Raw genomic sequence first — 11,913 nt, 5'->3', positions numbered from 1 at the left:
AACAGCTCCCTGTTCAGCAGAGAAGGCCTGAGGTAGGGAGGGTCCCGCGTGGGCACCAGGCACCCCCGTCCACCGCCCTGAGAGAGACCGGTGACGGGTGCCGTGACTGAGTTTGAGAAGCACTTGGAGGGGGACCAGCAGGCAGGTGACAATACGTTTGATTCTGGACTGATTCCTTTTTACTGTGTTTTGGCCCCACGCAGACCGTCCACCCCTGAGGGGAAGCTTCCTGTTTGATTTCAGGTGGCTTTTTCTGCAACATTGTATAGTGAGCTCTTGGCTGCAGTTCTTCTCTTTTAAGAACATGGGGTGACATCTGTAAAATGGGGGTCATCACAGTATCACCCTCAGAGTATGACTTCGAAGATTACGTGAGTTTTGCCCTGGCTGCCTCAGCGGAAGCCCCCCATACATTTTTTTTGGTCTGTTATTTGACAGTTGTTTCAATTATCCGTTGCTGTGTGACTGCCCCCGAACTTCATGGCTTAGAACAACAACCATGTGAATGCTGTGACTCTGGGTCAGAACCTCAGGCAGGACTCGGCAGGCCTGACTCCTCACTGCTTCTGGGGGCATTGGCTACCACGGCTCTGTGGCCCTGGAGAATCCAAGTTGTCATCGGGCTGTTGGCCGTTGGCCACGGCCCCATGGGTTCTCCTCTGTGTCGTCTGTCTTTCCATGAGATCTGTCACCATTGAGTAGTTTATCCAGAGCTTCTCAGCACGGTGGCTGGTTCCCAAGAGGGCAAAAACAGAAGCCATAAATCCCCTTAAGCAGCACCCGGAGCTTAACTGTGTCCCTTCAACCACATCCTGTAAGTCAAAGCAAGGCCCAGAGCACGCCCAGATTCTAAGGGAGGTGCTATAAATTCTGTCTGGTGGGAGGGGTGGCATCGTCACCCTAAGGGTGGATGGGGGAGGGGTCACTGTGGCTTTGGGAGGCAGCTGGTTTTGAGCTCTGTGTTGCCCAGTGGAAGCTCCTCAATACAGCACTTGGAAAGTGTATCTCTCAAAGGTGCTGAGGGACCCAGGGGTCCCTGCCCTGTGTTTCAGAGCTGAGATCAGCAGACTTCTTCTGCTAAGGGCTAGAGGATAAATGTTTTAGGCTTTGAGCTTTCCAAGAGGCAAAATTGAGCTGTTCTTGCCAAAAGGCTGGTAGTCTTTTTTTTTTTTTTTTTTTTTTTTTTTTTACATTTTTTTCATTTTGCATTTGTTCACAGGCAGGTCGTACACAAACGGGAGCAGGCCGGAGTTGGCCCGCAGGCTGGAGGTTGCCACCTCCGCCTTTAGAGGGTTCTCCCCTGGCCCTCCTCCAGCCTTAGCGCTCCGCATAGGGTTAGAGGTGCTGTAGGGCTTGGGGGACATGCCCCTGGGGACCTGGGAACTCCCTTCCATGACCTACACGGGCCTCTCTCTAAGATCCATTTTTCCTAGGGACACTGCCCTGACTCCTGTATACGATGGAGAGGCCAGTGGTGGCTGTATACAGGGGACAGGAGGACAGAGCTAGGACGTGCAGGTCAGGGTGCACAGGGTCCTCATAGATGTGACAAAGGACTAAGAAGAGAAGTGGGTGGAATCGAAAGGGTCCATCCTGCCCCCCAGGCAGTTGAGAAGCATTATGGACCAACTCTGTCCCCACAAAACCCAGGCTGCTCCCTAACCCCCCATGTGACTGTATGCAGAGATATAGGGCCTTTAAGAATGTAGTTAAGGTTAAATGAGGTCCTTCAGAGTGGGGCCCTGAGCTGATAGGACTGATGTCCTTACAGAAAGACCAGGAGACAGCAGAAGCACACCCTCACAGAGGAAAGGCTGGGTGAGACACCTGGAGGAGGAGGCTGGCTGTAGCCAAGGAGAGAAGGTTCCACGAGACAGCAACTGTGCCAGCAGGCACCTTGGTCTTGGATGTCCAGCCTGCAGACCTATGAGAAAACGAATGTGATTTAAGGCAGTCAGTCTCTGGTATTCTGTTCCGGCAGCCTGAGCTGAACGATACAGGAAGACATATTGGTCAAGGTGGTAGGAGAGAACATGTAACCGTTGGTTTGTAACATGTGTATTCAGACACTTGTTCAGTATGTGGGCCTCCGTCACTCTTGTCCCAGTGTCCCCTGGCATCCCCCAAATGTTAGAGGTGGACCCATCCTGGGCCAGTATGGAGTCCTGCATTTAGGCCAGGTAAAGCATATCGTAAACCAAGATGTATTTTATATAGTCACAGTCAACGTCATCGTCTCTCTTACGACGCAAAACAGGCAGGAGGAATGAATGAAGGTCTCAAGGTCAAAGGCAGTGTCTCAGATGACCTTGTCCCATTCCCAGCTCCTGCTTGCAGAGGAGAGCGGGAACACAAGAGCCAGGCTGAGTCCGGGCTCTGCTGTGTTCCCACTGTGTGTCACTGCACCAGACCTTGCTTGTGCCTCAACTTCCCCAGGGGTAAACAGTAGTGCCCAGCACAACGTGGCCTAAGGACTATGGTCGGGGGTAACTCTGATTCCAGTTTGGCCTCTATTAGAGTTAGTATCAGGATGTATCTCACTGTTGAGAAGGTTCTTGAAAACATCAGGTTGGGAGGAGAGTGTCTAAAGCGGTGTTTGATTTCTTCGGCATAACAAGGGATTATAGACGTTGTGCTAAAGAGGTCAGGTGACCAAGTCAATTAGGCGGATGTGTTCCCAGACTCGTTTCATTGTCACCGCGCTGATTTCTTCTGTGACCAGCACGTGTTACCAAGGAGCTAGAGAGAGATTAGCCCAAGCAGGAGATTAGCGTTTCCTGGGAAGAATCACAAAGACTTGAAGCGGGATCACTTTCCCACGTGTAATTGATTCAGCATGAATGCCTACCTCAAGGGTCACAGATCACCTGCCACAACTCAGTAGCACACATCCCAGAGGGAAAGAAATGCCAGGTGCAGGGGTATTTCTTTGCAGCCTGGAAAGGCGGGCACTTCATTCACAATTTCACTTGTGGCTCCCTCAGAATCGGCCCAGCCACTTTGGAAGACAGTCCCGCAGTTTCTGACAAAGCTAAACATAGTCTTTACCATACACCCCATCAGTCGTGCACCTTATGCAAACTTCCGCGTAACTTACGTCCGCACAAAGCCCGCACACGGAGGTTTGCAACCACTTTATCCACAATTGCCAAAACTTGGAGGCAACCAAGGTGCCCCTCAGCAGGTGAACGGCTAACTGAACCGTGATGCAGCTACATAATGGAATATTATCCAGCCCTAAAAAGAAATGAACCGTCAAGCCGTGAAAAGACCTGGAGGAACCTTAAGTGAGTATCGCTACGTGAAAGAAGCCAATCTGAAAAGGGTGCACGCTGTGTGATTCTGCCTCTATGACACAGTGGAAAAGGCAGAGCTATGGAGACAATATAAAAGACGAGTGGTGGCCATGGGTTAGCGGAGAAGGAGGCAGAACAGATGGCACGGGCAGTGAAATTGTGTGCAATACTACAGTGGCCAATACGTGTCACGATCCGTTTTCAAAAACCCGTGGAGTGCACAATGCCAAGAGTGAACCCCAGCTAAACTCTGGATGAGGATAATGCGACAATGTAGTTTATCCGTTGTAACAAACCTATCACTGTGGTGAGGGCTATTCATGGGGGGGGGGGGGAGGGTAGACTGCACGTGTGTGGATGGAGTATATGGGAACCCTGTGCAGTCTGCTCAGTTTTGCCGCGACCCTAAAACTTCTTTTAAAAATGTATTAATTGGGGCATCTGGGTGGCTTAGTCTGTTAAACATCCAACTCTTGATTTTGGCGCAGGTCATGATCTCATGGTTCGTGAGTTCGAGCCCTGCGTCGGGCTCTGTGCTGATAGTTCAGAGCCTGGAGACTGCTTCGGATTCTGTGACTCCTTCTCTCTCTCTGCCCCTCCACCTCTCATGCTCTGTCTCTCTCTCAAAAATAAATAAACATGAAAAAAAAATTTTAATTTTATTAATTAAAAGATACATAGCTTCTGGTCTTTCTCTGTAAATGAAAGTCAGGGATAGACCTGGGAAGGGGGTCTGTAATCACCAGGCTTGGTCTCCCTCCAGGCTTTGCTTCTCCCTCCCTCCCTCCATCCCTCCTTCCTTCCTTCCTTCCTTCCTTCCTTCCTTCCTTCCTTCCTTCCTTTATCCCTTTTGTAGGAGATGCTCTTTAAAGCCAGTGTTGGGGCGCCTGGGTGGCGCAGTCGGTTAAGCGTCCGACTTCAGCCAGGTCACGATCTCGCGGTCCGTAAGTTCAAGCCCCGTGTCAGGCTCTGGGCTGATGGCTCGGAGCCTGGAGCCTGTTTCCGATTCTGTGTCTCCCTCTCTCTCTGCCCCTCCCCCGTTCATGCTCTGTCTCTCTCTGTCCCAAAAATAAATAAAAACGTTGAAAAAAAAATTTAAAGCCAGTGTTAATCGTTACAAAGCATTTTAGTGCCAGGTGTTCCTCTTATGACCTTTTGGGGGAGCAGGACTTCAGTTGTCCTCCTGTTCACTCTCTGTTCCCATAAAGTGAGCCATCAGGGATGGAGAAGAGGTGGGTACTATGAATAGATTGTAAAGCACCTTTGTTGTCATTCGAGAAGTCATTTTCTGTTCTCTCCAATCCTAGATGGAGCCACAGTTTCTGTCTAAATAGAAAGTATATGCTTTAGACTCCAGACATGCCATTTTCATCTTGTGGCAATTCTCTTTATACTTATATAATGCATTTTGTCCAAATATTTCAAACATAGCAGGTATTTGTCACACGATGTGCTAAGATCCCTGATATAAGGTATTACATTTTAGTGTTACTTACCCATTTTCGTGTCTGTGTCTCGCTAGATCGGGTCCTAATCCCTGTGCCCAGCAGAGTGCCCAGTCCAAAGAAACGTGCAATTAGCCATAAACAGCACGAGTGAGGGAAGGAGGAAGTGGGGAGGGTCTGTGAATGAGAAAAAGAGAAACCTGAAGTTTTGCTGCTCTGGTAAAAATTACTTTAATTGCACGAGAAGGGGCTTTTAAAATCTGTTTTATTTGCTTATGTACCCCATGCCTAGAGCAATGTCCGGCACATAGGAAGCTAATATTTGCAGATAGAGTGAATGGAAGGTTTGGTGTTGATGAGAATTGCCAGGTGCCAGCCATCATTTCGGGGTGTTTAATGCATAGTACGCATATAATCTCTGATAGCAGAATGTTTCCTTTGTCCTCCTGTGAGCCGGGTTCCGTTTATTGCCTTGATTTCATTTTCGCCTGCCTGCCATACCCGGGAGCTGTTTCTTATTTCCGATGTTAGGCATTATGGAGCCATATAATACATTCAACTCACCTGCAGTAAACACAGTTTATTATACAAAAGGCCGTTTTATCCCCTACCGCGTTCTGACCCGGTAGGTGCCCGATTTCCAATATCACAGCTGAGGCAATGGAAACTCAGAGAGGCTAAGCAACTTGTTCAAGGTCACACAGCTCCCACATGGCAGAGCTGGTCCCCAGAAGTCAGGTTCAGAGCGTTCTCCTCACGGTGTGCTTCCTGTGCAGTGGCTGTTGGCAGTCTGGGCTTGGACGTGCCTCCCAGAAGGTGTTTGGGAAGCCTCTTGGCTGGCGGTGGGGGGCAGGGGCGGGGAACGGCTGCCTCACCCCCACTCACCATGAAGCTTTCCTATTTCTCATGCTCGGCCCAAGCCTGGTGCTATAGGAAGGGGACACAGTCAGGAGACAGTGTCACTAACCAGCCCGGTGACCTTCAAGCAAGCCACTTAGCTACTCTGAACCTCAGGTTCCTTTTCAGAACCCTGAGGACACTTTTGCAAAGCACCTCAAAGGCTCCCTGCAGCCTTAGCAACCCAGCACCCCTACAGGCACTTTGGATTTTGCGCTTAAAAGGTCAGTGGTGCCCACAGTTTGGGCTTGGATTAGATCTACTTGTTTCTCCAGCACAAGCTTCGGGGTGGTTTCGTGATGCTGGGCGGGGTCCCATTGCCCAGGAGGGCAGCCCGGCCCCTGCTGGGGAGGCCTCTAGGGGTTGAGTGGGGGCAGAGAAGCAGTCTCAGTGGCCAAGGCTCCAGGAGAGGCGTGGCCTGGGTCTGTGGGCCCCAGAGGAGGGAGTGGAGGAGACGGTTCGGGAACTCACGGTCCCAGCTGTCGGGACAGAACACCCAGAAGACACTCCAGCTGATCTTTTTTCCCCGACTGTTTTGACACGTTTCTGTTTTCCACCATGTACATAAAGAGGGCCTCTTGTGTTCCATGATCTGCCCTTGGGAACTTACGATGTTTTTCAAAACAACCATAATTTTTTCATCAAAATATTTTTAGGGGTGCCTGAATGGCTCAGTCAGTCGGGTGTCCAACTTTGACTCAGGTCATGATCTCACAGTTCGGGAGTTCAGTCTCCACATCAGGCTCTGTATTGACAGCTCAGAGCCTGGACCCTGCTTTGGATTCTGTGCCTCCCTCCCTCCTTCTCTCCCCCACTCATGTGTGCGCGCGCACGCTCTCTCTCTCTCTCTCTCTCTCTCTCTCAAATAAATATTTAAAAAATTAAAATATTTTTATTTTTTTTAACGTTTGTTTATTTATTTTGAGAGGGAGAGCATACAAGGCAAGGGAGGGGCAGAGAGAGAGGGAGAGAGAGAATCCCAAGCGGGCTCTGTGATCTCATTGCAGAGCCTGACACGGGGCTCCACCCCACAAACTGTGAGATCGTGATCTGAGCCAAAACCAAGAGGCAGACACTCAATGAACGGAGCCACCCGGACACCCCTGAAATATTTTTATTTTTTAATAAGAGGAAGAGATATCTTTTGTTGCCGTGAGGCGGTAAAAGGCCTCAAGCATGTTTTATGCATAAAGGCCAGTGCTATTTTATAATGGCAGCCTGGAGAGAGCCTTCTGTGGTCAGGCCGCTGATCAGAGCGGGTTCAGGAGGGTCGGCGAGTAAACACGGTGTGAAAATGAGGAGTTGAGTCCAGTCAGGGTACCGTCAGGAACAGGAGAGTGACTCTTCACACACATGGCGATCTCATGGGTCCCGTTAAGACCAGGCCTCCAGGGTGAGAGTTCCTGAGCCAAGTAAGTGGCCATCTTGGCAGCTGTGATCCTGTTCAGCATTTGAACCCCTTTTGGGGTCAGTTCCCGCCATAGCCGTCTAGGGAACCACACTGGGTCATGGGCTGCTCTTCAGTTTGGAAAAAAGGTCAGACGTGTGGATGCCGAGTCTGGAGAACCAGAGTTCAAATCCTGGCTCTGCGGCTTACTTGCTGTGTATCATCTATCCTTGGGCAAGCTCCTTAACCTCACTTCCTCACCTTTGAAATGGTGAGGAAAAGTCTCCTAAAAGTCTCACAAGGGCTGAACGTGCTAACGGGCTAAAGAGCCTGGCGCACAGCGAGCACCACGATGGTGACGTTGCCTACAGTCTTGGGTGCTATTGCCAGCAGCGTTGGGAACCTCACCATGCTGCCCCCCCAAAAGCGTCTGAAGCCCCCCCTCCTCTTTGAGAGGCCTTTGAGTACGCAGCCCTGGCAGAGGGTGGAAGGTGGGTGGTTTCTGAGCAATGTCCTTCCAGCAACTGTGGCCTTTGGCCTGGTCAGAGATGAGAAGCCAACCCCCCCTCCTCCCCTCCTCCCTGCCCCCCTCATTCCTGGTCCTGTGCCCGGCCTGGAAGAAAGCTCATTCATATCTTACTTTTACAAGACAGGCAGCCATTTGAAACATCCTGACATCTCCCCCAGGCAATTGGCTCATGTAAGTGTAAGGAAAATGATCGTGATGACAAATAGCAGTAAAGCTGAATGACAGTGGCCCTGTTGGGGGTCTGTCTTTGAAGCTAAAGGCCACCCTCCATGTGCCGAAGGGAGATGTGCCAAGTCAGCCTCTCTTTTGTGAGGTTCTCTGCTGTGGGAACCAAATTGCCATCTCAGCCCCCCCCCCTCCCCCGCCCCCCTGCAGGGCTTGGCCGCAAGCCTCCATTGGCCCACACATCCCAGAGACACCTGCTCCCATCCCCAGTGGGGACAGAAACAAGAGAGCCTCACCATCTATTCTGTGGTCTCTGAGCCCGGTGCTCAACCCAAAGCTGACTCCCTGGGCCAATAAGAGCCCAGGAACCAGAGTGCGTTGCAGGAGCCTGTGAGGGGGTGTAGACCAGCATCATCCAGTAGAAATAAAATGCAGGCCAAACTGCATGTAGCAGCCATATTCTTGTTTTGTTTTGTTTTTTTCTAAAGATAGATAGATAGATGATAGATAGATAGATAGATAGATAGATAGATAGATAGATAGACAGATAGATAGATAGATAGATGTAAGTAAGTAATCTCTATACCCAATATGGGGCTCAAACTCACGACCCCAAGATCAAGAGGCCCATGCTCTACTGACTGAGCCAGCCAGGCGCCCCCTAGCAACCACAGTTTTAAAAGTGAAAAAAGAAGCAGGTGAAATTAAGTCTGGCATATTTTATTTAACACAATATCTCCAAAATACTAATGAGATACTTTACGGTTTTGGTCCCAAGTCTTCGGAATCTGGTGTGTATTTTGCACCTAGAGTTTGCACTAAGCCGCGTTTCAAATGCTCAGGAGCCGCTGTGGCTAATGGCTACTGTACCACACAGCACAGGTGTAGACAGCTCACGGGCAGGGCAGCCAACATCCTACATCATGTGTATTTAAATGTTTATCTCCAATGGGGCTCCCTAACACCATTTCCCTTTGGCAGTGAGATTTTGGATAATCGGAGCTATTTATTAATAGCAGCTCATCATTGAGGGGAAAAGCATGTTTCATTCTACAAATGAATTTGCAGGGCGCCTGGGTGGCTCAGTCAGTTAAGCGTCCGACTTCGGCTCAGGTCACGATCTCGCGGTCCGTGAGTTCGAGCCCCGCGTCGGGCTCTGTGCTGACAGCTCGAAGGCTGGAGCCTGCTTCGGATTTGTGTCTCCCTCTCTCTCTGCCCCTCCCCTGCTCATTCTCTCCTCTCTTTCTCTCTCTCCCCCTCTCTCAAAAATAAATAAACATTAAAAAAAAACTTAAAAAAACAAAATAAAAATGAATTTGCGATGGTAAGGTTGCACCACTGTACCTTGTAACTTAGCTCTCCGGACCTTCCCGTCTCATCGAGCGCACAAGCCAGGGCTGACACACTGTGAGCTGCCCCAAGAAGAATTCCCACCGAGTTCCAAATCCCAGCCTGCTAATACAGCTGAAGGCGCTGCAGTATTCAGCATGACTTTGTCATCTTGGCCCCAGTTGCGGAGCTGGCGGGCTCCAGAGGCTGCCAAGTGCTATCACCGAGAAAAACGAGCCACTGGCACTTGACGTTCTGCTTTGGTAAGCCCTGGAGGAAGGAGAGGGTGTTATCAGCAGAAGTCATGAGAGTTTAATGCTGTGGAAACAGAAAATAAAAAGCAAGTGGAACCAAAGTTGATAATAAGAGGCAAGACACGAAACAAAACAAAACCCTTCAGGGGCCTGGCTTTCAGAATTTGTGAATCATTCAGGCCAAAAACAGGGTTTCCGTACCCATGACCTCTGACAGCTTTCCAAACTCAGGTGGCATTTGCTGCCACCCGGGAGAGGAGTCTGGTTGGTCAGGTTGCTCAGATATTTGTAGACGAGAGGATATGAAATACGCCGTGACCTCCCTCACTCAGCCCCCACCATTCTGCAGCTTGATTAATTCCCACAGCAACACGGTGCCTCCGCTCTGCCTGTGTTAGAAACAGAGTAACTAAAACCCTGATTCATGAAAATAGATTTCCGGGACTGGTTTTCATACAGTTGCAAGAACAAATTTTATTCAAGTGCTTTTGAAATGTTAGAGGTACAGCTACTAAAACGGTGATTTTAAACCTCTTTAATCCTTGAAGCCCTATGATTAATATTTTATGTGCTCTCAGTGTGCGTGATTACATATATTTGAAAGCCATAAACTGTATTTTTAAAACAAAATGTCAATATTCAGGGCACCACTTACGAACTGATTGGCTCTGGGCAGGTCTCTGAAACTTTTGGCCACGTCAGCTTTCTCACCTATAAAACGGGAAGAATAATCATTTCTGCCGCATTGGGTTCGCCAGAGTGTTCCTAGAGCATCCGATACATAGGAGGTGCTTAGCAAATGTATGTCTTTGCTCTCCCAAAGAGCATTTCTCTTGTTGTTCTACTTGGTCAAGACAAGCTTTGATCCAGTTATTTCCTGTCTTGGAACCAGAATGACAGGCGTCAATGTCCGTCATCCGGTAACGCGCGGCAGCTCATTTTAGTAGGGCTTTTTATACCCTGTGTGCGTGCAATTTCCAAGTTTTCAAAAAAGAGCAAATGGAGTTTAAAAAAGAAACGAAGGCCCCCTCATAGGTTCCTCTGGTTATCATTTTCTTGTCAAGGAAATGAGCTCTAAAGCTGTCAGATCCAAGCGTGTATCCCTCGGGTGCCGCCCACACTGAGGCAAGCCACCAGAGCTTGTATTTCTCGTCCTACAGGGAGAAATATTGGTAATACATTAAAGACTTGGAGAGGAAGAAACACGCAGAAGGTTTGTTTATGTCCCAGGACATTTCATTAGGCATCATGGGCCATTAAAAAAAATAGCCTGGAACGTTTCAAAGTCAAATGCGTATGCAAAATGGCAGAATGGTCTTGCCGAGTACCTGTTGGGACGTCTTCACCTGGAATCCTGGGGCGTGATCCATGGTGGAGGGAGGGGGCAGGGATTGTGTGCCTTAGGCAGCTATACCAGTGTTTTAATAGCCTGTGAGCTAGAAATTCAAATCAGTGTTACCCTCTTCCATGAGGGCAGGTCGTGGGATTATTCTCCTACTTCTGAGAGCCACAAAGATGGAGGGAGCAGTCGGGGGACAGGTCTCTGCGAGCTATCACCCCGCTCCTCACCAGCTGCCTGCATTTGGGGCATCTCATTTCATCTACTCTGATCCTTTTCCACTTATCTTAAGTATTTAAAGCAAATCTGGGGCGCCTGGGTGGCTCAGTGGGTTGAGCGTCCGACTTCGGCTCAGGTCATGATCTCACCATCCGTGAGTTCGAGCCCCCCTTCGGGCTCTGTACTGACAGCTCAGAGCCTGGAACCTGCTTCGGATTCTGTGTCTCCCTCTCTCTCTGCCCCTGCCCCGCTCGCGCTCTGTCTCTCTCTCTCTCTCTCTCTCTCTCTGTCAAAAATAAGTAAACATTAAAAAATTAAAAAGTAAAACAAATCTAAGGTATCATGTCATTTCACCCATAAATATTTCATCTCTCGTGCATTTCACTCATAAATACATTTCTAACCAAAAAGGACACTTCTTTTGAGTTAATCTTTTTAAAAAATTTTTTATTTAAATCCAAGTTAGTTCACGTAGAGCGTAATAATGGTTTCAGGAGTAAAATTTAGTAATTCATCACTTACATGCAACAACACCCTGTCATCCCAACAAGTGCCCTTATTAATGCCCGCGACCCTACCCACCACCCCTCCTGCAACCCTCAGGGGTTTTTTTCTCCGTATTTAAGAATCTCTTATAATTTGGCTCCCTCTCTTGTTTTATTTTTATTTATCTTATTTTTATCTTTTATTTTCCTTGTTTTTATCTTATTTTTCCTTCCCTCCCCCTATGTTCATCTGTTTCCCTTTTTTTTTTTTAACGGTTATTCATTTTTGAGAGACAGAGAAACAGAGCATGGGTGGGGGAGGGGCAGAGAGAGAGGGAGACACAGAATCCAAAGCAGGCTCCAGGCTCCGAGCTGTCAGCACAGAGCCCGATGTGAGGTTTGAACCCAGGAACCATGAAATCATGGCCTGAGCCGAAGTCAGGTGCATAACCGACTGAGCCACCCAGGCGCCCCCTGTTTTGTTTCTTAAATTCCACATATGAGTGAAATCATATATTTATCTCTGACTTATTTCGCTTAGCATAATACACTCTAGTTCCATCCACGT

At 48.9% G+C, this 11,913-nt stretch overlaps 1 protein-coding gene and 1 long non-coding RNA gene across 4 annotated transcripts in view; one reads left to right on the top strand and one right to left on the bottom strand.

Annotated features, from left to right (window-relative positions):
• The window catches only part of PRKCA (protein kinase C alpha), a 404,614-nt gene that overhangs the window by 361,455 nt on the left and 31,246 nt on the right, over window positions 1–11,913 (top strand). The gene's annotated exons all lie outside the window — the stretch shown is intronic.
• LOC122485803 lies at window positions 1,743–9,171 on the bottom strand. Of its 2 annotated transcripts, none has more exons than XR_006297951.1 (3): window positions 9,064–9,171; window positions 4,793–4,918; window positions 1,743–1,924 (listed from the first exon to the last, which is right to left on the bottom strand). It is a non-coding gene; the product is annotated as an uncharacterized LOC122485803 (long non-coding RNA). The 2 variants fall into 2 exon arrangements; XR_006297952.1 differs by lacking the exon at window positions 1,743–1,924 and adding an exon at window positions 4,321–4,622.

The sequence above is a fragment of the Prionailurus bengalensis genome, chromosome E1, assembly GCF_016509475.1.
Source record: "Prionailurus bengalensis isolate Pbe53 chromosome E1, Fcat_Pben_1.1_paternal_pri, whole genome shotgun sequence".
Lineage (NCBI taxonomy): Eukaryota > Metazoa > Chordata > Mammalia > Carnivora > Felidae > Prionailurus > Prionailurus bengalensis.
This window is presented reverse-complemented; position numbering and strand designations above follow the sequence as displayed.